We start from the raw sequence: 27,101 nt of genomic DNA, 5'->3' as shown, positions 1-27,101 counted from the left end.
AAGTTATACTAATTTGACACTTCATGCTGAGGAATGGTAATAGGAAAATATAAAATCTTTATTTTCTATAATTAAACCATTGTTACTAACAGAGCAGAAAACAATACTGAAAATCATAACACACAATAGTCTCAAATCTGAGCTCAGGTGAGTCAGGCATCATTCACTGGCACTGTGTGGTATAAAGGCACACATACTGCGAAGTTCACAGGGGTGTGTTCAGAACCAAGGTTGTAGACAAATCGTAAGAAGCAACATAAGCATTCTAGCAACACCTTCACTTCACTGTGTGCTTGACTGTGAAATGAGTTTTGGTTGTTGTATATTTGTAAATCTTTTTACTGGTAACATTTTTTCATGATTCCCATAGTTATGTATGATGGGAGATGTCATTCTGTAAATCTGTCTCTCTTATTTGTTGTTGAATAAAACACTATTGGCTAATAGGGAGGCAAGATAGGTGGGACTAGGAGTCAAGGAGGATCCTGGAAAGAGAGGCAGAGTCAGACACCATGTAGTCGCCAGAGTAGTAAGAGGTCTGGTCCCTTTTCTCTGGTAAGAGAAATACTTAGATTAACAATTATGGGTTAAATACTTAAGTGAGATCTAGTCAGTAAGAAACCAAGCAAACGGCCAACAGCTTCATAATTAATATAGTGCCTATGTGTTATTTGGGGGTTCAGACAGCGTGGCAGAGCCCAGGTGACTGGCGGGGAAAACTACACTCTACACATGTACATAACAAGAAGCTGTGTCCTAAAGGATAATGAAAGCTTGTTTGAGGAAGTTGTTGCCCAAGGAAGGTCTGGAGGGAAAGTTCAGAAAGTTATACTGTGATAGATTTGGATGAGGATGAATTCTACTCCTGAGCATTAATTATGTTAAGGCCTCAGTGCTGAAGGCTCAAGAGTATTTCTTGAAACCTCAGCACTGTATTTCACTTCCTGCCATAGGAAGTGTGTGTGTTTTTCTCTGTATTTCACTTCCTGCCATAGGAAGTGTGTGTGTGTGTGTGTGTGTGTGTGTGTGCGCACGTGTGAACTTATGGATGCAAGTTCTTTTAGAAAGTAACTGTCACACTAGCCAGCTCCCAAATGAAGACACAGAGACTTATTAATTATGAACACTCAGCCTTAGTTTGGGCTTATCCTGCTAGTTCTTATAGCTTAAATTAACCCATTTATTTTAATCTACATTTTGTTTCTTTACTTTTTGCCCTTCCTTCATTCTGTATGTCTGACTCCCTCCATGTCTCATTGGTGTCTTGTCTCCTCCTACTTCCTCTCTCTGTGACCAAAAGTCCCACCTATACCTCTTGCTTAGCTATTGGCCATTCAGCTTTTTATTATACCAATCCCAGCAATACATTTTCATACAGCATACAAATAACTCACAGTAATCATTTGTAGTAAAAATTTAGACTATTGACCTGGTGTTATTGTTTGGGATGGATTGAAAGTAGTGAGAAACTGGAGGCAGGGGAACAGTGTGGTAGTGGACACAGACAGTCTATGCACTGGAGGTGTCAAAGGAAGCATATTGGGAAGGGGGGACATGGTGTGTTCTAGGGAGACTGTTGTGACAGATAGTCTGGAAGAAGGGGCTGGTAAAAATGTTGATCTCTATGGAAGATTTCAATCCTGGGAGTCTGGATTGAAAAAGCAGTGATATGTGTGGTGAGAAAAGGAATGGGAGGTAGACACAACATTCATGAATTTCTGGGAGGATACCATTATGTTTTCCAGTGGTTTCTGTATTCAGTTCTCACTTAATAGATAGCAAGACAAAGTTCAGAGACATTAAGAGGCTTCTAATGAGTGACATAATTTCTCCAAAACCTCCAGTTTTCCATTTTTCTTTTAGTCCATGCTGCCTCTTTATCCTACACTACACACTACTGGGACAAGGAAGAGAAACCAGGAGGTGACAGGTCTTAGCAGAAAGAGAGAAGCAAGTTACACATTCTTCAAGCAGACGGGAAGCAAAGGGAGTTATATTTGGCTTAAGAACAGATCATTTTTAATGTTTTTTTCATTTTAAACATTTACATCTTCGTTACCCATATGCAGATTTTTCTTGAAATACTACAATGCAACATCTCATTATATCATTTATAGTGTATTAAGTATTACAAGTAACATAGCGATGAGTTAAATTTTATGAACGAATATGCTTCAGTCATTTGTCACCTTGTCTAAGTTTCTAGAATATTCACAGAAATTTGGTATGTGTCCAGGGGTTTAGACCCAGTCATACATGGGTACCAAGGGGAAATTATAAAAGTAGGTGTGTACTTGGATTCTGTATATATCCTTTTCATTTTCCCCAGTGCTTTTTCTATGTTGTCTAAGTGAATTTTCCTCTAGTTATTACAGTTTGGAAATACTGATATCACCTTTTCTGCTTTCACATTTGCATCTAGGATGACAAGCTTGCAGCATGGCATATATACACACATATTTTAGAGGTTAAATTCAAATCTAGGATGCTCTAAGCCATATGCTTTCTGACCTAGTTGACAAATTTAATTACAACTCTGAAATTTTCAAGAACAGATTCTTTTATTTCCTTCTTTATTTTAGTTTGTTCTTTTGAGATTGGGTCTCACTGTGTTGGCCTTTAGTGTATAGGGTGAGACGTCTTTCCAAGTACCAGGCAATTTAAGAATGATAAGCTTTTTAAAATGAAAGAAAATATGATCCGGGAGAATGAATACAAGGATCAGAGGCAATATAAAGTGTTAAGAGAACCTGGAGGAGGAGCAGGGCAGGGCAGTTGTACCTAAAGCTAACAGAAGAATATACAGGCACTCAGGACACTGTTCATTGTGTTGCCACTTGAGGATTAATAGAATAAGGAGCAAAACAAATAAGTACTCTATTGTAGGACACAAGCATGTGTGCAGGAAACCAACCACTGCAGATGTCAGGAAAATGTGTGTCAGTGAAAAATCACACAGGCAAGACTGACAAAAAAGGAGGATCTTCTCCATTTAGAAATAGAAGAAGAAGATAATTGGAGGATGCTTCAGTTAAAAGGAGAAAAGAAACAAGGGGGGGAATGGTTGCAGGGAGGGGGGGTGGAGATGGTTGCAGGGAGGAGACGTGTGAACTCCCATGGAAGATAGCTTCTGAGGAAAGAACTGTGACATCCATCTAGTGTAGGAAACAGCAGACAGAATTCAACAGTATGGAGATGGTGTAGGGAAACTGCTTTGTAACCCAAAGGAAGTGAGTAGGAAATATGGGTGTTCATACAGGCTGCAACTCCTTTCTGCAGTACTTACTGACTCTAGGAGGAGAAAATAGACTTTGGAGGCACTGGATTTCACAATTAGTGACAAAATGACATGCACTAAGGACATTGCAGAAGCATCCACAGATGACATTGCCATCCATTCTCGTGCTGAAGTTCAAAGTGGCATTGTTTTTAGGCACAGGTTCCACTCATGGCTCCTCTCTAGCTCAGAGGAAAATCTAGTGTCTTTTTATTGTAGGGATCCTTTTGGAATTATAGTAAGTACTTTGAAAAGGGATCCTTAGAGTTGGGCTGTGTAAACTCAGTGAGATGACATATAGTAGAGATGATGAAATAATAATGATGGAGACTGGAGATAGAACCTGGCCAGAGAGGGTAGAGACTACAAAGAGATAGTTCCATGTGTGTCCTTGTTGAAAGAACGTTCTAGGCTCCTTATTGTTTCTTTTCCTAAATGAGTATACCAGCCTGTGCTTGATAAGCCAGGACCGAGAGAAGGTACCAGAACACTTATGAGTGTAATAACTAGACTGACAAGCTTGTACTCCTCCCCATGCCTTATTACAAAAATCCCAAGACAAAGCAGTTAGATTCTCCCCAATTTCCCAGGATCCTCTCTTGCATATGACTGCTCTGCCTTCCCTATCATTCTTGAGTTTCCACTCTGAATCCATAACAAATCTCATTATAAAAACGTACTCTCTGTGATCTGTGAATTTCATCATTTGAATTTATAAGACCGGCATCCAGAGGGAGCTTTGTGTGATTTTGATCAACTGACATCCCAACTCCTGAGTTAAAGCCCACCTAAGAGAAAAGGAAACTTTTCCTTCAAAATTAAAGATGTTCCATGTCAAACACAGTCACAGCACCAGAAATGGCATCCATCACTATTGAACCTTTGCCACGATATGGTTCTTTCTGTGATGGGTCACATGTTAATATAGTCTTCTCTGTATGTTAATTTGTTTAGTTTCCTCAGTTCTATGAAGTCATTATAGATTCTCTCCAAGTCTATAGGGGGAAAACAAAACCAAAGTGAACTTAAGTGTCCAAGTTTGAAAACTAATAATGGAGCCAGGATTCAATCTAAGTGATCTGGGTACAGGTAAAAGATCCTGAAAATAGAAAGTCATAGTTTTCAATATGTTTTTATGAGAAAAATAGGACAGGATTTCTGTATCTTTGAGAGAGGACATATTTGAGTTTATTCATTGATGATTACTTAAAGTGCCTTTATTTTTGCCAATCCTCAAATCTTCCTAGGTTCTTCCTGACAATATACCTTCATCTTCTTGTGTTCCTGCTTTTTCCTCACTGAAAATTAAAACCTATCAACTTCATGAACTTCCCTAAAGAATATAAACCTCCAATACTGCTTCTTAGTATTCAATCTGTAAGTGGCAGAATATCCTTGGAAGGACATGTGTCCTATGATGGATGGCAGCTAGGAATTAGAGACAGCAACCAATTGGTACATCAGGAATATGAGTGAAGTAAGAGGAAAGGGGCTATTGAAAAGCCAGAGAAAATTCTTTATTGTATTATAAAACCCTGGAAGGAATTTTTAAATGTTTCATTGATGTCACTTTAATGACTTCCATCTCCATTGGTTAGTGTCGCAAAATGCAGTCCATTTTCATAGCTGACATGTTATGATGAGTGCCAGCACAGGGTTATGTGATGTTAATCAAGGGCTTATTTGTTCCACAAACCCACTGTGTCTTGCAGGAAACTACTGATTTCAATACTGCAATGACTTAAAGACACTATTTGCAGTTTCCTCTACTTCAACAGACTGCTGCTTAGAATTGTTGTAGCTACCTAAGAATGTGTTCACAAGAAAGACCAAAAGACAGCGAGTCAGGGTGAGATTGGTAACTGCAAATATCAGTGTTTAGGTGGCACATCAGGAAGGCTTCCAGGTTTCATGTTCCAGAACAAGGAATTGGACAGAGACATATGAATTAATATTGAAGCAGAAACAATTTGTTACATCTGTTTTTAAGTGTGTAAACAGGATTGAGAAGGGACAGTTCAGCAGCTCAAACAACAAAGGTTCTACAAAGGATGGTGCTTTTAAAGCCATCTATTGTGGACACTTCGGGTCCTTTGCACAGTCCAGGATTTCTTGTAAATGCTGTGTTAGTAGCTCTCCATACAACTTTATTCATCATATGTCTCAAACTTCCACCCAGAGCTGACGGTTTATATTTTGCTTGCAGGCTGGTGGCTCCATCTAGTTCTAGTAGGCCCTACCAGGGGTTCCAGCCTTCCTCTTTACCAACAGGTTTTCATGCTAAGCTAATTTTGCAGCCTTTGTGCAAGGACTTCTGGATTCTACTCTGCACTCTACTTGCCTCAACTAACCTGCCTCAACTTCCTGTTATCATCATAAAGGTGACCATCAAAACTTCTTAAGGACCTCACTGTTTCCCATTTCCTAGGTGCCATTGCTATGTTTATGTTGATGCCTGACTGTCATGTTGAAGTCAGAACACAGTGTGTCAATGCACTGTGCTGCAGAACTTGTGACCCTTGTCAAATGTGGTGAGGACATTATATTATCACTTTCTACCCATCCCATCCTATATAGCAGCAAGTTCAGAACAGTGTTCTATAGCATGAAGGACAATGTCTTGAGACTCTGAAAAAGTATGCTTTCACTTTTAAATCTTTCCGAATGCTTGGAAGAATAGGTTCAGTTAAAAAAAAATAGAGAGTTATTGATTCAGAACCAAACTTGGGTGTAAGTAGGAAAAGCAATGTTGGGTCTGAGCATAGAGATGTCAACATCAGTGCATACAACAAACTCTGGGTCAGCTGCAGTTTCAGAAATAGGACAATCTGGACCCAACTGACAGAAAGTCGATTACAAGCGCATAGGGTCTCAGAAGTCTGAAAACTGCCTAGACGATACTTTCAACACAGTACTGTTGTCTCCTGGATGTGTTGCAGCTCTTTGTAAGATATTTTATTTGAAATCTGTTTGTTACATTTTTTCTGCAGTCTTCTTGACATTTTCTTGAAAAACAATTTATAGATTAAGAAAAGACAAAAGGGTCTCAGACATGAAACTGAAAACATATCAAAAATATTACTTAGAATAGATGGAGCTAGTCTGTAGGCATGCTCATTTTGCTATTTCTGGTTCAATACATATATTATATGTTTTGGAAATGTCCTAGCTGTCATAATGGCACAGTGTAGCACATTACTCATGTCTGTAGAGATACTGATGTAAACAAGGGTGTTTAGTTATGTTTGGGAACATGGATATTTATCATTGGGTTATGTTGAGTACAAGACTTTGATTAGATAGGGTTGAGATTCTTCTAGCTCACAGACAGAAATTCCAAATGTGTCCAGTTATATTTTATTCATCTAATATCTGAAATAGGCATGTTTATATAATGGCCGTGTTGTGTCATTTCTCCTATCCCTCAGTGTTTGTGCTTTTTGGCATTGCTTATCACTGCTGTGTTTTTTTTTAGTAAAGCCAAAGGCCGACATTCATGATTAAAGTCGTCTTGCTATTTCACAGTTGTGGCACTTCACTTCTTGATGTTTTGCTTTGCTTTTTATTACAGAGGGTAAAATGCAAAGTCTTCCTACATCTGCCAAGAATCTGTGTGATTTGGACTCCGTGTCCTTATAGGCCCCTCCTCTGGTTTCTGCTCTGCAAGCAAATACATTTTTTTCTTTTTCATTTTTTCAGTTCTGCAAACTCTCCATGCTCTTCAGGTACACAGTTTTCCTAATCTATGATGTCATTTTCTCCAACATATTCCTTAATCATTGCATATGGATCTTTGCGAGTCCTTCATCACTCTATGTGATTAGGTTGTGTCTTAGTGACTGCTTTCTTAGTAATACTTATAGTTTGTTTATTAACAGAACTGTTATCTCCTGTACTTAATTATGAGCTCTTTGAGGTGAGGGGCCATATGTTCATGGTATTCTTAGTTTAACAGAACACATTAACTATTTGACAGTTGCATAGTTGATGGATCCATGAGCTTGGGAAAAAAACTATGATAAATGTGCCATCAAGGTATCATTTGTGATATAGGGAGACAGAAACCCTACAAAACTGTTAGGTATGTTGAATTCAGATTAATAGTACTCTATAGTAGGTCATGGCCAGTGGAGTGTTTTTGAACAGAGAATGTCATGTGGCCTATGATTTAGAAAGACTGACTTGACAAGCATACCACAGATCTGATCATAATAGAAAGGTAGGCTTCAGAGGACCAGTAAAAAATACAGATGACTGTTGCTTAGGAAATCATGGGAATAAGGAGTAGTGTTCATTTAAAAGGTGGGCACACTTATACAAATAAAACATACTTTCTTCTCAGGAACTAACTTCGTCAAAGTAATGTTACTTGAAATTATTAGAGGTAGAAAAATTAATGATTCCTTGTCCTAATTCGCAGTCCTAAGAGGTTCCCTTCAGAGACACACCTGAATGTAGTAAGTAATAGGGGCTGTCTTTGCTCTGTAGGGGTTGTCTGGTCACATCTAGGACAAGAAAATTGAAGAATCATTTTGTTACTTTTCATAGCTTTAAACATTTCCTAATACAGAGTCCCACAGAGTCCCTGTATTTGGTTTCACAATCTCTTTAAAATGGAGCCTTGCAGACACAAAGGACCAAGTTTCATATCTTTTTGGAAAATTTTCTCATTTAGTAGAACACGGGATTTTTAGTCGTAACCATCAGGCTTGAGTTTTGCTTCTGTCATACACAGACCAAGTAAGATGCCACCAGCTAGTTAGCCAGTCTATTATGATCCTGAAAGTAGAGTGACTTTTATCCTAACTCACAACAATGACTTCCCAACTAAGAGTTGATTTATAACTTCTGAGTGTAAGAGTCACAAGCATTCTTCACCTTCATTCTGCCATCTATTGCATTTTACCTTTCATCTTATCGGATGTCAACGGGAGAGGATTAGCTGATATGATGGGTGAACAAAAGGAAATTAAGAATCTAGGACTCATCAATAAGTATAGTGTTCCAGGAACGGTGGACCACTAGTGTAGCATGTGGGATTCACAGTCTATTACATTTACAATCATTAGGAAATGGGTAGTGTCACATAGAAAATGTTGTCATTTGGGTTTCCTTGGGGTGTGTCTATGGAGCATGGCCAGTTGGAAAGGAGGTGACCTTCCTGTTATGCCATCATTGTTATTGATAACAAACTGATAACTATTAGGCAGTAAATACATGCCTGTCGTGTCTGGGTGAAGGACTTTTTGGAGTCTTTAATGTGTCAATTGGGTTCCAGAAAAATTACCATGCACATATTCATCATTAATTTTGATTAAAAATCAGAAGATTAGTAGGTCACCTGAAGTTTCTTCAGAGGGAGCAATCCATGTACCCCAGTAGGAGTCCTGGCCATAAACTAACAACTGAATTTTGTTTGTTAACACAGTGTTTTCCATTTTGTTTTGTTTAATTTATTATCAGCAAGATTGTTCTTGTGTTATTAACAGTTATGGGGAGTCTGGTATGGTGCTAGGAAGTTTTTACTTTAGCCCCTCAGGGCCTCCTACCAATCCCATTGGATAAGCTACTCATATTTTTAACTTTGACTTAGTGACCACGGCAGAGGTCAAGGGTGGCTTGTGGCTAGGTCTTTGGAATCTGAGAGTAGACTGTAAGAGTAGATCCTTGGTTTCATGGTGTCTTTCATCCTGGAATAGATTCTGTTATCCCATAGAGATGACTGACCTTTAATAGCACAGGCGCTGCTCAGAACACCTTTGAGTGTTTTCCACAGCAGAGGAGACACACCAAGATGCATGCATATCTTAGACATCCTATAATGTGTCTGCTGCCACTGAGCACAATGGTGTAAACATGAATTTTTGAAAATAGAAAGTTTTTCAATTCATATATTCAAATTGACAGTACAACATCAAGATGAATAAATTTCATGACATGAGATACATTCCCCCAAATTTGTTTTTGTTGATAACTAATATTTGCATTTTTCACTTAGAGAGAATGTGTACAACTATCCTTATTTTGATATCTATTATAGCAGATGTTTAATTTTGATAATACCTACAATTAGTTCTTAGGAACTACTTTAGAAAATCAAGAAGTGTACCAGTATTCTTTAAATTAACCGAGTGCAAAAATTATTGAAAAGCTGAAATTCAGGGGCTGGGTATACATGGAAAATGCTGATTTTTGAAATAACTTTATAGACATGTATATGAATCCAAGATCAGTTTTATTTGGATAAAATAAAAATACTTATCCATAAAGTCAGGTTGAGAAGTTGAATGACAGCCAGCAAAGGCACGGAAAGTATCATCTTCATCATCGTTACAGCTATTAATCTAGTTGGTCTGCTATTCTAAAAGTTTTCTTCAAGTTGCTTTACTGATATTTACCCTTTGGTTTTTATTACAATTAGGAGGCATCATAAACTGTTGACTTGTGTTAATGCTAGGTACAAAATCCAAATCACTCAAGAATTACCTAATGGAAGTGTTCTCAAGAGCAGTGAATTTCCTGTTTCTCAAAGGTAGTTATTTATTTCTAAATATATTTTTACGTAAATAAACATTGCAGGTGGGAATTTGGTTACATAGGTGGAACAGAAATCATCATGGATATCACAGTGCATGCTAACTGCATTTAGTATGAGTTTGTCAAAAGAAATGACATTCTCTTGTCTAACGTCAAGGAACCCAGTGACTTGGAACTTGGCCCTTTGGAACAGGTTCATTTGATTAGCTAATGTGATTTGATGTTTATCTGATTGCAAACTTTGTTTTTCTACAAAGAAAAGGAAAAGTAAAACAAGCAAACAAAAGGTATAGTCCAAATAACCACAGAGATTTTTTGACTATACAGTGACATTTTTACCTCTTTTGGTGTGCATGGGTAGTTTGAATGATGACATGTTCTGATAGAGAAATACTTTCTCAGAAAAGATGACAGCTCCAAGTGAAAAAAATATCTTTAAAAAATGATGAAATGATCAGCAATATAGAGCAGGAAATCAAATATTTTTCTAAATATTTGTATTTTATTACCTCTCTTTCTGCGTAAATGCTGTATGTTTGTAAGGATCCTGTGGGGGCCAGAGGGGTGTGGGATCTCCCAAAGCTGGGTTCACAGGCTGTTGTGAGCAGCAATGTGGGTGCTGAGAACTCAACTCTGGTCCTGAACACTCCTTCTCAGCTACCCCTCCAGAATCCAGAGATGTATCTTTTAGGGAAGAACAAGAAAACAAATATTAAAAGTTGCAAAGTGATTTTAAAAACTAGGTCATGGCTGGGTGATGGTGGCACATGCCTTTAATCCCAGCACTGGGGAGGCAGAGGCAGGCAGATCTCTGTGAGTTTGAGACCAGCCTGGTCTACAAGAGTTTGTTCCAGGACAGCCTCCAAAGCCACAGAGAAACATTGTCTCAAAAACAACAACAACAACAACAAAATCATGACCATTTCAGGAAATGTTACAAGCCATTTTTTTCTGATGTTTTTCAAGTTTTTGGGTAGCTAATTGCACTATTTAGTCACTGAATTACTGACACCCAGTAATGAAAGAAAATTATTGAGAGTAGAGGGATGGATAAATGATAAATATTGATTAAAGATATTTTAAAGAAATATATTTGAAAAGAATGAATTGCCTTATAAAAATAAATTAAAAATACTTTCATGATGTTAAATTCTACCCAGTTAGTTGCTTTCTTGAAGAGTCCAATGACTGTATCTAGTGAGTACTGTAAGCAAAAATTGATTGCGTGGGATGGTAGACCAGTAGCAGCAGGACAGTGGAAGACGCAGCTGGTGTCAGGGCTGCAACCTAGAGTGGCAGCAGTCCAAGGAGGGAGTCTAGGGAAAGCCCACAACCCACCTGGGGGAGAGCCTACTGTCTGAAAATAGCTCACAGGAGAAGACGCAGGCACGTGTGATGGGAGCTGCCTAAAGGCTTGTGGTGAGGGGCTAACTCCCACAGCATTTGGAACTCAAGAGCCTGTTGAGTTTGCTGCAGAGAGGCTGCAACAGAAAAATCCCAGACTGGCTCATTGGGCTGAGGGGTGGGCGAGGAATACCACCTAACTGGCTGGGAGGTGCCTTTGGTGGGAGTCCGTGTGCAGTTATAGGTATATGTTGGTGGCTTTAAGCCACAGGAAAGCGACTTTCTTGGCTTTCTTGGTGTGAGTTCACACCCCAAAATTTGGACACCAGATGAAGCGTGATCCCAATTAGTCTTATCAATAAAAACCAGGACTCAGATATGGGGTAAAAGCCGAGAAGCAGAGAAGCGGTCACCAGAGACTTCTTACCTCTCTGAATTCTCCAACCAAAATGGCTGAGATCCTGTGTCCACCCCACCTTATCACTTCCTCTCTCTGTCCAGTCTTTCTTGTCTCCTGTCTGTATAGACCTCCAGACCTCTATGGTTAACGAATGACTAGCTCTACCCTTTGATCTCCAGGCAAGCTTTATTTGTCAGAACAAAATACCACACAATCATTTGTGTTGGAGTTGTACCACACTGAGGAACACCTAGGACATTAGCATTAAACTTACCGGGTCCTTGGCCCAATCTAATACCAAACAACAGTTAGTTATGGGATGAATTTCTTTGCCATAGATCCTCAACTAGGGATGGGGCCTGGTGAGCCCTTTTCCCCTCCATGTTGGAATGTTTCCTAGTTTGATATTGTACAGGAGTTCTGTGAATTCATGGGTACAATGATGTATTCAGAAAACACTGTTTGCAAGAGTTCTCCCTGACCTGTGGCTCTTACAATCTTTCTTCTTCCTTGATTGATGTGCCCCAAACCTGAGGACAATGGGAGACATAGATGTCCTGTTTGCAACTGTCTACTCCACCATGCCTTATTCTTTGCACTATGACTAGTTGTGAATTTCTGTATTAACCATTGTCCATGCAGAAGCTTCTCTAATGAGGGCTGAAAGCCAATCTAATCCATGGTCACGTTGATAAGCATTATTTTTCATAAATCCTTATTTTATAAGCATATTTGCAAAAGTCAGAAACTTTAGAACTGTATTAATAGGAGCAGTGTCTTTTAAAAACTATAAAGATACTCTTTCCTGTTACAATGAATGAATGTTGATCTTATGATTAATTTTACAAACTTTTATCTAGGGTAAGATGAATGACATCGTTTTTATAATGCTGACACCTTTCCTACTGCATATTTGCTCCACAGCACAGCCGCAACAAATAATATCTTCATGCAGGCCTCTCCACACAGCTTTAGGACCAAGAAGGACCACTCTTAAGGAAATCTATAGTACATCAACATTTGCTCATGGATATTATTTTGGTTAGTTGAATGTATTTCAAAGTTATTAATATTTTTATTGATTAAGTTACTCTAAGTGTTACTATAGTTGACAGAATGAGATTTTCCTTCTAATATGTTTACTTTTTGTTCTCTTTTGTCATCCTCATCCTCTTCCTTTTCCTATCCTTAACTGTTAATATTATAGAGAACACAGAATTATTAGCAAACTCTACATCCAGCCACATAATCAAAAGCCCTCAGAGCAAGGAGCCAAGTTTCTCCATATTCATCAATGATATTAGCAACTAATATTTGGATATTAACTGTATCTCTTATCATTAATATACCACTGTCTCTTAAACCTGATGAATATTTATAAGTCAATTTGAAATTATGCCATTTTAGCAAAATGCCACTAGTTGGTTCTTCCATAGTTCTGTGACCTCTCTAGTCATGGGTCCTTAGTTAAGTTTATAGTAGTAGGACAGAGTTTCCTCCTGTGAGTGTGCCTTAAATCCGATTAGAGAATGTTTTCTCACCCCATAGCATTCATTCCACTATTGCATCAATGGGAATGTATTGCCAAGCTGTTTATCATTATAGCTTACAGGGTTTATAGATGGATAAAATATTGATGACTACCTTCTTCAACTTCCACCCTGAAACTGCATAGAATTTTGTAGCACTATGACAACTAGCAAGCAGGGTAGAATGTTCCTGGTCAGCAGGAACTTAATTTCTTTATGTCTGAGACCAAAGTGTGTGGTGTTTCCAGCAATAGGGTCTTAGCATAAAGTTATGTTAGGCATCCAAGAGTAACAGGAGTATCCGTTACTGTTTTGGGGTCTCTAATAACAAGCAAAAACTAAAAGAGAGGTATCCCACCCCTAGCACTGGGATCTTGTGTAGTTAAAAGTTGGGAGTTAGATTTGTAATCACAAAATGAAAGGGATGATGGAGGAAAAAAAACCAAAGCAGACTCACTATGTGAACAATTTGTAAAGTTTTGTTCTGTGAAGGCCAAGTGCACTGAATCAGCTTTACTCTATTTGCGGAGAAGTAAATTCTGGCACAGAAAGAGAGAAACACTGAGCTGAATGGAACCTGTGCTGAAGCAGTTGGCACAATGCTCTCATTATGGTAGCTCTGATCCGATGGCAGGTGTGGACCTTGCGTCTGCAGGAGGAGTCAGCTCCACAGTAGAAGCATGTGCATACCAAGTCTCAGGAAATGCTTCCAAAAATGCACTTATAGTTTATGTTTACACCATTAGATGCTTGGATTTTCTATTGAATTTCATTAAAATCTGAACCACGCTGTCAAACTTTTCTCTTTTGAATGTGGTTGCAGAAAACCAAAGCTCAAGAATAACTGATCTGGAGGCATTCAGTTTAACTGAGAACCATTCTTAGGCAAAACATAAAAGTTTGAAATTAACAAATTCCATTTTCTTCCTGGCTCTTTCCCTTCCTCTCTTTTGTTCTGCTTCTTCATCTTTTTTTCCTCTGTCCTAATTTCTTTTTCCTTTTGTTTTACCACACCATTTCTATTGAAATTTAAGAACAAGATATAACCAGCTGTTAACGCAGAGTACTGGCATGCTATTTAACACACTAAGAGAAGTCTAATGCAAATGAAAAATATAGTTTACCTTTTCTTGGACATTTTAGTGGGAGCATCAGAGATGCTTTAAGGTTCAAGATATTTGCATCCCAATCCCCAGCGATTCATTTATGCCATCCCAACCCCACCCAGTGACTTGTTCAGATCCCTCTCATGTGGAGACCCACTAAGTTTACATGATTGCTCTTCAAAGATCCAGGTGTTCTTGGAAGCAATTCCCAGTATAAAACCTGGTACTTTGAAAAACCAAATTCAATCCAATAAAAATATTTCAGAGTACGCTATGTACAAGACATTGAAATAAAACACTAGAGTAAAAGCAAGAACATTATTTCAGCTACTAAGCTTAGAGTCTGACCCAGAACAAGCACAAGGTAAAATGTTTTTCATTAAAATTTTAAATGTATTTTTATGTTTTATGTTATTCCACAGTGTTTATGATCTTACTCTTGTACAAATTTTTCCAAGCATCTATTATTATTTATTTTTTTAACTTTGGAAAATTTACTTTCCTATATAACGTATTACTTTTTAAAATTAGCATTTCAGTATAATCTTTTTTTCTCAGTATGTTTTTATTAAAATTAGAAACATGCATGCTTCACATGTCAATCCCAGCTCCCTCTCCCACTCCTCCTCCCTTGTCCCTCTACCAGCCCCTCAGCCCCCCACCCAGTCCCCACATCATTCCACAGGGAGGGCGAGGCCCTCCTTGGGAGGGATCTCCAGAGTCTGTCATTTCATCCAGGGCAGGACCTAGGCCCTTCCCCATGTGTCCAGGTTGAGAGAGCATCCCTCCATGTGGAATGAGCTCCCAGAGTTCATTCATACTCCATGGTAAACACTGATCTACTATGCAAGGCCCAAGAGATTTCTGAGGCCTCCTCACTGACACTACATTCATGGAGTCTGGATCAGTACCCTACTGGTCTCTCAGCCATCACTCTGGGGTTCAAAAGCTTCCCTCTTGTCGGGTCAGCTGTCTTTGTGGGTTTCACCAGCAGTCTTGACCCCTTTGCTCATCACTTCTCCATCTCTGTTACTGAATTCCAGGAGTTCAGTTCTGTGCTTAGCTGTGGGTATCTGTCTCTGCTTCCATCAGTCACTGGATGAAGGTTCTAGGATGGCATATAAGCTAGTCATCAACCTTATCCTCAAGGAGGGGCTATTAATGTAGTGTCTCCACTATTGCTGAGTTTTCCAGTTGGTGTTATCATTGTAGATCTCTGGAAATCTCACTAGTATCAGCTCACTCCTCAAACCTATAATGACTCCATCTATTATGGTATCTCTCATCCTGCTAGCCTCTATTCTTACCTGAACTCAACCTTTCTGCTCCCCCATGCCTTCTTCTCCCCCTCTCTTTTTCCTGGTTCCCTTTCCCCTCCCCCGATGTTCTCAATCTGCTCATGTAATCTTGCCTCATTCCACTTCTCTGGGGTATCATGCATATCTCTTGGGAACCTCCCCGTTTCCCAGAATCAGGGGCACTGGGATTGTAGGCTGACACTCCCCTGATCCATGTCTAAAATCAGTATATGAGTGAGTACATACCATGTTTGTTTTTTTGTGACTGGGTTACCTCACTCAGGATGGTATATCCTAGTGCCATCCATTTGCCAGCAAATTTCAAGTTGAGTGAATGGGCATCTTTTCGGTATATGCATAAGAGTGGAATTGCTGGGTATTTTGGTAGACAGAGTCCCATTTTCCTGAGGAATCTCCATATCTATTTCCAAAGTGGCTGTACGAGTTTGCACTCCCACCAGCAATGGACGAGTATTCTCCTTTCTCCACATCCTCTTCAGCATAAACTGTCATTGGTGTTTTTGATTTTAGTCATTCTGATAGGAGTGAGATGATATCTCAGAGTTGTTTTGATTTGAATTTCCCTAATGGCTAAAGATGTTGAGTACTTTCTTAAGTGCCTCTCAGCCATATTAGACTCCTCTAATGAATTCTCTATGTAGTTCAGTCCACCACTTTTTAATTGGATCCTTTGGTGTTTTGGAGACTTGCTTCTTGAGTTTGTAAATTTTGGAGATCAGCCCTCTGTCAGATGTAGGGTTAGTGAATGTATTTTCCCAGTCTGTGGGGTGCCTTTTTGTTTTGCTGACTGTGTCCTTTGCCTTACAGAAGCTTCTCAGTTTCAGGAGGTCCCTTTTATTAATTGTCAATCTCAGTGTTTGTGCTACTGGAGTTATGTTCAGGAAATGGTCTCTTGTACCAATTTTTCCAAGGGTGCCTCCCACTTTCTCTTCTAGAAGGTTCAGTGTGGCTGGATTTATGTTGAGGTCTTTGATCAATTTGGACTTAAGTTTTTTGCATGGCAATAGACATGGATCTTTCTACAGTCTTCTACATGCCAATATCCAATTATGCCAGCACCATTTGTTGAAGATGCTATCTTTTTTTCCATTGTATAATTTTAGCTTCTTTGTCAAAAATCAGGTGTTCATAGGTTTGTGGATTAATCTCAGGGTGTTCAATTTGATTCCATTGGTCTAACTGTCTATTTTTGTGCCAATACCAAGCTGTTTCCAGGACTATAGCTCTATAATACAGCTTGAAGTCAGGGATGGTGATGTCTCCAGATATTGCTTTATTGAGAAGGGTTGTCTTGGCTATCCTGGGTTTTTTGTTTTTCCATATAAAGTTGAGAATTGTTCTTTCAAGTTTTGTGAAGAATCGTGCTGGGATTTTGATGGGGAGTGCATTGAGTCTATAGATTGCTTTTGACAGGATTGCCATTTTTACTAAATCAATCCTACCTATCCAAGAACATGGGAGATCTTTCCATTTTCTGGTGTCTTCTTTAATTTATTTTCTGGTTGTTGTATTTTTTCTCTCTTTTTTTTTTACTTACATTAGAAACAAGCTGGTTTTACATATCAATCCCAGTTCCCTTTCCCTCCCCTTCTCCCCTGCCACCTACCAACTCCCTATCCCAACCCTTTTCTGCTCCTTAGGGAGGGTGAGGCCTTCCATTGGGGAAATTCAAAGTCTGTTATATTATTTATCTGTTACATGTGTCTAGGCTGAGAGAGTATCCTTCTATATGGAGTGGGCTCCCAAAGTCCATTTGTGATTAGAGATAAATACTGAACTACTACCAGAGGCCCCACAGATTACAAGACTTCCTAACTGACACCCACGTTCAGAGGGTCTGGTTTGATCCTATGCTGGTTTCCAACTATCAGTCTGGGGTCCATGAGCTCCCCTTGATCAAGTAAGCTGTTTCTGTGGGTTTCTCCAACCTGGTCTTGACTCCTTTGCTCATCACTCCTCCCTGTCTGCAACTGGATTCCAGGAGTTCAGCTCAGTGTTTAACTGTGGGTATCTGCTTCTGCTTCCATCAGCTACTGGATGAAGGTTCTAGGATGGCATAGAAGGTAGTCTTCAATCTCATTATCGGAGAATGGCATTTAAGGTAGCCTTCCCACTATTGCTTAGATTGTTAGTTGGGGTCATCCTTGTGGGTCTCTGGACATTTCCCTAGTGCCAGGTATCTCTTTAAACCTATAATGGATCCCTCTATTATGGTATCTCTTTTTTTGCTCTCCTCTGTTCTTACCCTGACTCGATCTTCCTGATGCCTCATGTCCTCCTCTCCCTCCTCATCTCCCCTTCTCATTTTCCTAACTCTCTCTTTCATTCCCCCATGCTCCAAATTAGATCAGGAGATCTTGTCCCTTTCTCCTTCTCCAGGGGTCCTCCTTGTTTCCTAGCTTCTCTGGCGGTATGGATTGTAGGGTGGTAATTCTTTGTTCTTGGTCTAAAATCCATATATGAGTGAGTACACACAATGTTTGCCTTTTTGTGACTGGGTTACCTCACTCAGGATGGTTTCTTCTAGTTCCACCCATATGCCTGAGAATTTCAAGATTCCATTGTTTTCTGTTTTTTTTTTTTTCCGCTGAGTAGTACTCCATTGTGTAAATGTACCACATTTTCTCTATCCATTCTTCAGTTGAGGGGCATCTAGGTTGCTTCCAGGTTTTGGTTATTACAAATACTGCTGCTATGAACATGGTTGAAAAGATGTCCTTGTATGAATGTGCTTCTTTTGAGTATGTGCCTAAGAGTGGAACTGCTAGGTCTTGGGGTAGGCTGATTTCCATTTTCCTGAGGAATCTCCATACTGATTTTCAAAGTGACTGTATGAGTTGGCACTCCCACCAGAAGTGGAGGAGTGTTCCCCTGTCTCTACATCCTCCCACCATAAATGGTCATTGGTGCTTCTGATTTTAGTCATTCTGCCAGGAGTACTATGGTTTCTCAGAGTTGTTTTGATTTTCATTTTCCTGATGGCTAAAGAAGTTGAACACTTTCTTATGTGACTTTCATCCATTTTAGGTTCTTCTATTGAGAATTCTCTATTTAATTCTGTACCCCACATTTTAACTGAATTATTTCGTCTTTCAGTGACTAGCTTGTTGCGTTCTTTGTGTGTTTTTAAACCAGCCCTCTGTCATACGTGGGGTTGGTGAATATCTTTTCTCATTCTGTGGGCTGCCATTTTGTCTTATTGACTGTGTCCTTTGCCTTATGTAAGATTCTCAGTTTCATCGCATCTCCTTTATTAATTGTCGATCTCAGTGTCTGTGCTACTGGTGTTACGTTCAGGAAGCAGCATCCCTTACCAAGGTTCATTCAAGGTTACTTCCCACTTTCTCTTCTAATAGGTTCAGTGTGGGTGGATTTAGGTTGAGGTGTTTGATTCATTTGGACTTAAGTTTTGTACATGGCGATAGACATGGATCCATATGCAGTCTTGTACATACCAGCATCCAGTTATGCCGGCACCATTTGTTGCAGATGCTTTCTTTTTTCCATTGTATAACTTCAGCTTCTTTGTCAAAAATCAGATGTTCATAGGTGTGTGGGTTAATATCAGGGTTTTCAATTGGATTCCATTGGTCTGCCTGTCTATTTTTGTGACAATTCTAAGCTGTTTTCAGGACTACAGCTCTATAATAGAGCTTGAAGTCAGGCATGGTGATGCCTCCTGATGTTCCTTTATTGTACAGGGTTGTTTCGGCTGTCCCAGGTCTTTTGTTTTTCCGTATAAAGTTGAGAATTGTTCTTTCAAGGTCTGTGAAGAATTGTGCTGGAATTTTGATGGGAATTGCACTGAATCTGTAGATTGCTTTTGGCAAGATTGCCGTTTTTACTATGTTGATCCTTCCTATCCAAGAACATGGGAGATCTTTCCATTTTTTGGTATCTTCTTTAATTCTTTCTTTAAAGACTCGAAGTTCTTGTTATACCGGTCTTTCATGTGTTTGATTAGCATTATACCAAGATATTTTATGTTGTTTGTGGCAATTGTTAATAGTGATATATTTCTGATTTCTTTCTCACCCCATTTATCTTCTGTATATAGTAAGGTTACAGATTTTTTGAGTTAATCTTGTTTTCTGTCACTTTGATGACGGTGTCTAGGAGTTCCCTAGTAGAATTCTTTGGGTCGACTATGTAAACTATCATATCATCTGCAAATAGTGAAAGCTTGAATTCTTCCTTTCCAATTTGTATCCTCTTGATCTCCTTTTGTTGTCTTATTGCTCTAGCTAGAATTTCAAGTACAATATTGAAGAGATATGGAGAGAATGGACAGCGTTGTCTTGTTCCTGATTTTAGAGGCACCCCATTGAATTTCTCTCTATTTAGTTTGATGTTGACTATTGATTTGCTGTATGTTGCTTCTATTATGTTTAGGTTTGTTCCAATTATCCCTGATCTCTCCAAAATGTTTATCATGAATGGGTTTTGGATTTTGTCAAAGACTTTATTTGCAACTAGTGAGATTATCATGTGGTTTTTCTTTCTTTGTTTATATGGAGGGTTACATTGATGGATTTTTGTATGTTGAACCATCCCTTCATCCCTGGGATAAAGTCTACTTGATTATGGTGGATGATTTTTCTGAAGTTTTCTTGCATTCGATTTGCCAGTATTTTGTGGAGTGTTTTTACATCAATATTCATGTGGGATACTGGTCTGTAGTTCTAGTTTTAGTAATATTTATTTTACAAATGTGGATGTCTTTGAATTTGGGCGTAGATATTCAGAACTGAGGCTTCATTCTGATGAATTTCTCCTGTGATGGATATGAAATGGCCTCCTTCCTCTCTTTTGATTTATTTTGGTTTAAAGTCTAATTTGTTAGATATTAGGATTGCTACCCCCAGTTGTTTCTTTGGTCCATTTGATTAGAAAATCGTTTCCCAACCCTTAACTCTGACTTACCATCTGTTTTTGAAGTTGAGGTGTGTTCCTTGTATGCAGCAGAAGGATGAACTGTGTCTTCATATCCATTCTGTTAGCCTGTGTCTTTTTATAGGCTAGTTAAGAACATTAATATTGAGTGATATTGATGACCATTGATTGCTCATTCTTGTTTGTTTTGGATTTGTTTTTGGTGCTGGTGGAATTGTGTGTGTATTTTCACCCTTTTTTTTTCTTTTGGCTCATGGTAAAGTGGAGTTATCTCTTGCCTGTGTTTTTTGGGTGTAGTTAACTTCCTTGGATTAGAGTTTTCCTTTCATAACTTTCTGTAGGGCTGGATTAATAAGTATTTATTGTTTAAATCTGGTTTTGTCATGGAATGTATTGTTTTCTCCATCTATAGTAATTGAAATCTTTGCTGACTAAGTAGTCTGGACTGGCATCTGTGGTCTTTTAGTGTTGGTGAATATTTATCCAAGATCTTCTGGCTTTTAGAGTTTCCACAGAGAAGTCAGGTGTAATTCTCAGAGATTTGCCTTTATATGTTACTTGGCCTTTGTCCTTAGATTCTCTTAGTATTCTTTCTTTATTCTGTATGTTTGGGGGTTTTGATTATTATGTGGTGATGGAACATTTTTTTGTGGTCCACTCTGTTTGGTGTTCTGTAAGCTTCTTGTACTTTCATTGCCATGTCTTAGGTTGGGAAGGTTTTCTTCTATGATTTTGATGAATATGCTTTCTGCCCCTTTGAGGTGGGTTTCTTCACCTTCTATACCTATTATTCTTAGGTTTGGTATTTTCATGGTGTCCCATATTTCCTGGATATTTTGTGTTAGGGATTTGTTGGACTTAAGATTTTCTTTGGCTGATCAATTTATTTATCTTAGTGCATCTTCAGTGCCTGAGAGTCTCTCTTCCATCTCTTGTATTATGTTGGTTATGCTTGCATCTGTAGTTCCTGATTGTTTACCCAGCATTTCTATTTCCAGCATTCCCTCAGTTTGTGTTTTCTTTATCGTCTCTATTTCAGTTTTCAGGTCTTAAATTGTTTCCTTCATCTGTCTTATTGTTTTTTATTGGCTTTCTTTAAGAGTTTTGTTGATTTCCTGTTTTTTATTTGTTTTTTCTTCCATTTCTTTAAGGGATTTTCTCATATCCTTTTTAGAGTCTCTATCATTTTCATGAAGTTGTTTTTAAGGTCATTCTGTTTTGCTTCATCTGCATTGGGATGTTAAGGTCTTGCTGGAGTATAGTCCCTAGGCTTTGGTGGTGTCATATTAGTTTTTCTGTTGTTGAATGTGTTTTATATTGTCTTCTTCCCATTTTTTTCTTCCATTGGGTGCAGAAGGAGTCTCTTCATTTTTTGGTGGGTACGGCTTCAAGGTTTCCTTCCAGTGGGTGCAAACAGGTCCAATACTCTGATGGCTCTCCTCTCCCCATGGGTGGAGGTGGGACTAGGATGCTGTCAGTCTCTGGGTGAGCTGTATCACTGGGCCTATTATTGCTTCTATTTGCTGACTTTCTGAGTTGCTGATATCCTACAATATAAAATAAATGGCATCATTACTACATGTGATATTTTTGCAAAACTAAAATATCACCAGACTAGGACCAGTTGATAGCAGTGAACATTAACTAAGTACAGGAAGGACCTGCAGTGCAGAGAACTGAATTCAGCCCAGACATTGGATCCAGTGCTGACTGACAGATGTTAACAGGGCTGTGTCATGTTCAGTGGTACAGCAGGAGGTAGGGCATGGAACCCAGGGAAGGAATTAGAGGACCAGACAAACGTGGGTGGTGTCACTGAAGGAGTCTTTCTTGAACCCTCTTTTAACTCTCCTCCAAAAATAAATATATGAATCCAAACGACACAGATTTATTTTTCAAAGAACAAAACTCTAAACTAAATCTTAAAATAACATAGCCTAAATTATTTTACTTTAATTAAGAAAAGATGCCCAATGTTTGTGGAAAGGGGGATTATTTAATGTGCATTTCAAGAAATGGGACACATGATCACACAATCAAATAGTTATTTCAGAGGCATAAAAATGTAACAGAACTAGAAGTCTTTTTGTTACTTTGACTTTTGCAATATGAAGTGACTATGGGTGAGACTGTTAGTGAGGCCAGGGGGAGAATGAAAAGTGATGAGCTCACAGTGTCCTTTATGGACCCGAGTTTGCAAAATGTGAGCTAATGTCATAAGAAACATAGTGTCATGAAATAAGTTGGAAAAAGTTCAGGTCCAAGAAAGTAACTTGTCTAGCAAGTTACTTTCTCACGCTTTTAATAAAGGTATGTCCTGTGTAGTCACATTAACAAGACACTTTCAGGATATTATCCAGGGGAGTCAACTCTATGGGACACATATTTACAAAATTTTATGCTAGTATTGGGTGGATAAAAAGAAGCCAAATCATGAATGGTAGTTACAAGCAAATAAATATGAATTAGGTTTAATTAAATGTTAGGAGTACCACATGATTAAAGGGACAGTGGTGTGGAATTTTGGGCAGTATGATGGAGATATGCCATCTTAGAATTTTAATTCTGGTGGGAAAGCAGATACATGTACAAGTCACTTCCATGCAGCATGGTAAGTGACTATGAGACACATTAATTTCTGTTTATATTTTCTTTCCTTAAAAGATAGTGAACTGGAGCCTTCACCCCATTCCTGTCCCATTGATCAGAAGTTTCAACACCGAATGCCTGTGTTTCCTGAAAAGTATTTTTGAGCCCCATTCTTCTTTATTTAGAACTAATTGTTCTCTGTATTATATGACCCTCAGCATTAGCTTTTCTTCCATTGAGGCTTTTATTTTCAATTTGACTTCCTTTAGGATTTGTACTTTCTTTTCTCCTTAGAAGTGAGTTTCCTAAAGGATAACATTGCCTTTGATGTTTGTATTTCCACTACTGAACAAAACAGTCCTATATTCTGTAGGAGTATAGTAATCCCTCAACACCTTTTATGTTTGGTTGATGCTTTGTTTGATTTTTAAATATAATAAGGTTATAATATTTTAAATTATGTTAAAATTACTAATCACTTTAACACCAAGAAAATCCTTAAGGATAAAAAGAGATAGAATGTAACTTCAAGACTTCCTATGTTAATTTTGTTTTATGTTTTAACCCTCTTCTGTTTTCTCATTAAGTCAAGGAATATTAGGAAAAATCACAGGAAACAGGACATGGACTGTCTGGGTTCTCAATCATTAAGAAACCCACAGGAACTCCTCATGAGCTTAATGCAAACAAAGAGAGCATGAAAGACACACAGAATTTCAGGGTCAGCCAGTGAAACCTGAGAGAATATGACTCATTAATATGACTAAGTCAAACAGAGTCCAGATATCTTCTCCCATCAGAGTTTGTTGAGACTTTGTAAGATGCTTAGACATATAAAAGTTCTATTGCTTGAAAATAGTTGTTTAATTTTTAAAAAGCAGTTCAAGTAGAGAAACATAGCAACAAACACACGTGGTTCTCGAACATTTAGAATGAATGTAAAGCCTAGGTGTGTATTCATAAATGCACATGTCTACACAGTGCAAGGCAAATTGCAGAATGTAAGTAGATTGCCTCATCTGTTTTTGTTTGGGAAAGTGGAGATATAAACACAATGTCTCTGTATAAGTACAGTAATAAATATATAAGCAATTTTCCTTTTTAAGAAACATTTAGAAAGGTTCAAATTCTCTGTAACTGCTTTAGTCTTGCTTCAGCAAGGTTTAAGATCTAGATATTTCCTAAGGGAATAATTCAAAACACAGATTAACACCACTTGTTATTTTTTCTTTTTTTTTTGTGAAGAACTGGATAGTAGAAACAGGCTTCAGAGGCTGCATAGATGCGACAGTAATGTCTTAGGGTTTCTATTGCTGTGGTAAAACACTTTATTTGAACATCCTCAACCAATGCTTTATGCCCTTATACATATAGATAAGTCATAAGGAACGCCTCCCCCACTTTTCCACTTTGAACCCCTGTGGGAAATTTGATCACATCTGGAGACCTTTTGTGTTATTAACAGCTGGAAGGGAACTGTTAATAGAAACTCATGTGTAGATGCCATGGGTGTACTAAACAACCTATAACATATGGAACAGCCCTCTCTCAATAAAGAGTTACCTGCTCAAAATGGCAAAAGTTTCAATAGTTTCCTAAAACACTATGGGAATTAAAGAAAATCCTTTTGAAAGCCTGAGAAGCTTCCCAAGCCCAGTTAAGCATCCAAAACGCACGGCATATTCCATCCCATCTCTAGAGGATTTCCCATTGTTAGCCTTCTAGCACATGTCTCCAGCAAAGCTGGTTTGTGATATTAGTGAATATTATAAACAAACGAGGAAAGCTGAGCTGATGCCCAAGTGGATCACCAGCCTCCAGCAGTGTTCTGGTCTCCTGTTTTCATGTTCTTGAATTGCCGTTCATAAGCCATCATGTTCTTTTTTTCCCTCTTACACTGAATATTTTTTTAAAATAATGACAACTTCCTCTTCTTTTAAACACAACATATGCTTCTTTAAATGTTCCATGTGGCCAGAGCAGCAAACACAGAGCTTTTCACATGTGTTTCCTATCATATCTGACAATTAGCCTCCCTTATTTCAATAAACATCTTACTCCCAAAGAGTAGTCCTTAAGTACCATTTCTCTTTACTTGGGTGGGGTAAAGATTTCTCATGAACACATATTTCACATTTTCCCTCCAAATTGTTTTCTCAGGATTTTAAATTTGTGGATAAGCCTTCAGGAGTGACAAAATAATTTTATAAAAGCTGAAGTCTAATTATTCAACTTCCACATAAAAGAAACCCCTTCCCTCTAAGAATACTTACTATCTAACACAGGGGCACAGACACTCAATAGAAAAGAAGCACCCCCCCCCTAAGAGCACAATTTAACACAGGGATGCAGGTCCACTTAATAGGAATGAAGCAAACCTCCCTTTGAGAATAGTCAGGATCTAGCGCAGGGATGCAGGTCCACTCAATATAAAGGAAGCACATCCCCTTCTAAGAGTACAATCTAACACAGGGATGCAGGTCCACACAATAGGATGGAGGCACACACCCCTCTAAGAATAATCACCATCTATCACAGGGGTGATGATACACTCAGTATAGTCAAATTCTTGTTCTAAGTTGATAACCCAACTTATCTCTGTCAGTCCTTGATTTCAACAATGGTTAATTGTATTAATCATATCCTATATCAAAGAGAAAATAATGAAGGGGATAATTAACTTACATTTTTTTAATTGGCAGTAAACATTTATTAGTATTCTGTGTCTTTGGTGACCAATTAATTTAATCAAATGACATCATTAGTTCTGCATCCCAGAAAGCATAAAATGATCTGATAATTTTGCTAAGCTTTGTATCAAGCTTGGAGTCATCCCTGGGTTGTAAAATGATGCTCAATGGAATGCATACAAAACAGGAATAACTTGGTTGTCCAGTAGGTATTACCAATATTGAGACCCATGGGAGGAGGTAAATCCACATCTGTGCACTTTACCTACCATTACAAGACCATGGAAATAATGGGATAGAGTGTGTCTCATCATCATCACTAGTGCTCTGTGTGCCTACTAGTAGCAGTATCAGTTAACATTAAATTAAGGGAATGCCTTTAAGGTTTTAAGGTTGGAAGGAGATTGCTTCATTTTGGCCTCAGGGCCCTAATGACTTATAAACAGGGTTCTTGCATTCATGGTGTTTTCCCAACTAAATCAAAGTCAATACACTTATAAATGTATAATCAATTATACAATGAGTAAGTGTCTATAAAATATATGCTCAATTACTGTAAGAGTGCAATCATTTATATGAAGTCAGACAAATGATGTATTTATTATTTCTCCATTATTAAGAACATTTCAACTGAAAACTGATTACTAAGGTTTGTTTTTAATACATTTCGATGGTTTGAGAATAGATGCAACCCTTTTTCCTAGGTCACTATGCATTTCACAAAGATGTGCTGTAGTCTGGATTTCTTGGGTTTCACTTTGATTAGTTTATAGGGCAGGCTTCTACTGCTCTGCTTTCCTTAGGAGATGGAAGTGCTTCAGAATGATCTGAGTCACTTTTCTCATGATCAGTATGCCACTGTGTAATAGATACTGCCAGTTGGCAGGCAGGCATGAGTGGCCTGGTCAATTACCAAGTAAGTTTCTGTTCGGTTCTTGCTCTTCATTGACTACTGTAACTGTAGAAAAAATATGCTCTCTGGATGAGATGGGAACTCAAGCATTCAAATCAACTGTCTGAGGTTCAGGGGCAATACCGAGAGTGACTGGGACAGTGCCTCAGTCCTCTATACCATTCTCCATATAGCCCTCCTTATACCAAATATGCCTGAAACATAAGCCAAGCACTGGGCTTGTTATGCCTGTCAATTTCTGACAAACAGGAAGCTTTGCTTCAAATGTAATGCTGTGAGTCCTTCCTATGTATAAATCCTAAAGTTGCTACTGTCAATGATTTATAGGAAAACATTCCTTTTTTTCCAAACGTGAATTATGGGAGATGTGGTAGGGCAGTTGAACAAGCAGAATTCTAAGAGCAAAGAATAGTGCCACATATAGGAAAACAACATAATGAAACCCATTGCTTTGCATGTTAATTTAAACACTGAAAGAAGAAAAAATGGTAACAAGACATGAGT

The sequence above is a fragment of the Mesocricetus auratus genome, unplaced genomic scaffold (genome assembly GCF_017639785.1).
Source record: "Mesocricetus auratus isolate SY011 unplaced genomic scaffold, BCM_Maur_2.0 Super-Scaffold_100018, whole genome shotgun sequence".
NCBI classification, from domain to species: domain Eukaryota; kingdom Metazoa; phylum Chordata; class Mammalia; order Rodentia; family Cricetidae; genus Mesocricetus; species Mesocricetus auratus.
Note: the sequence above shows the minus strand (reverse complement) of the source record.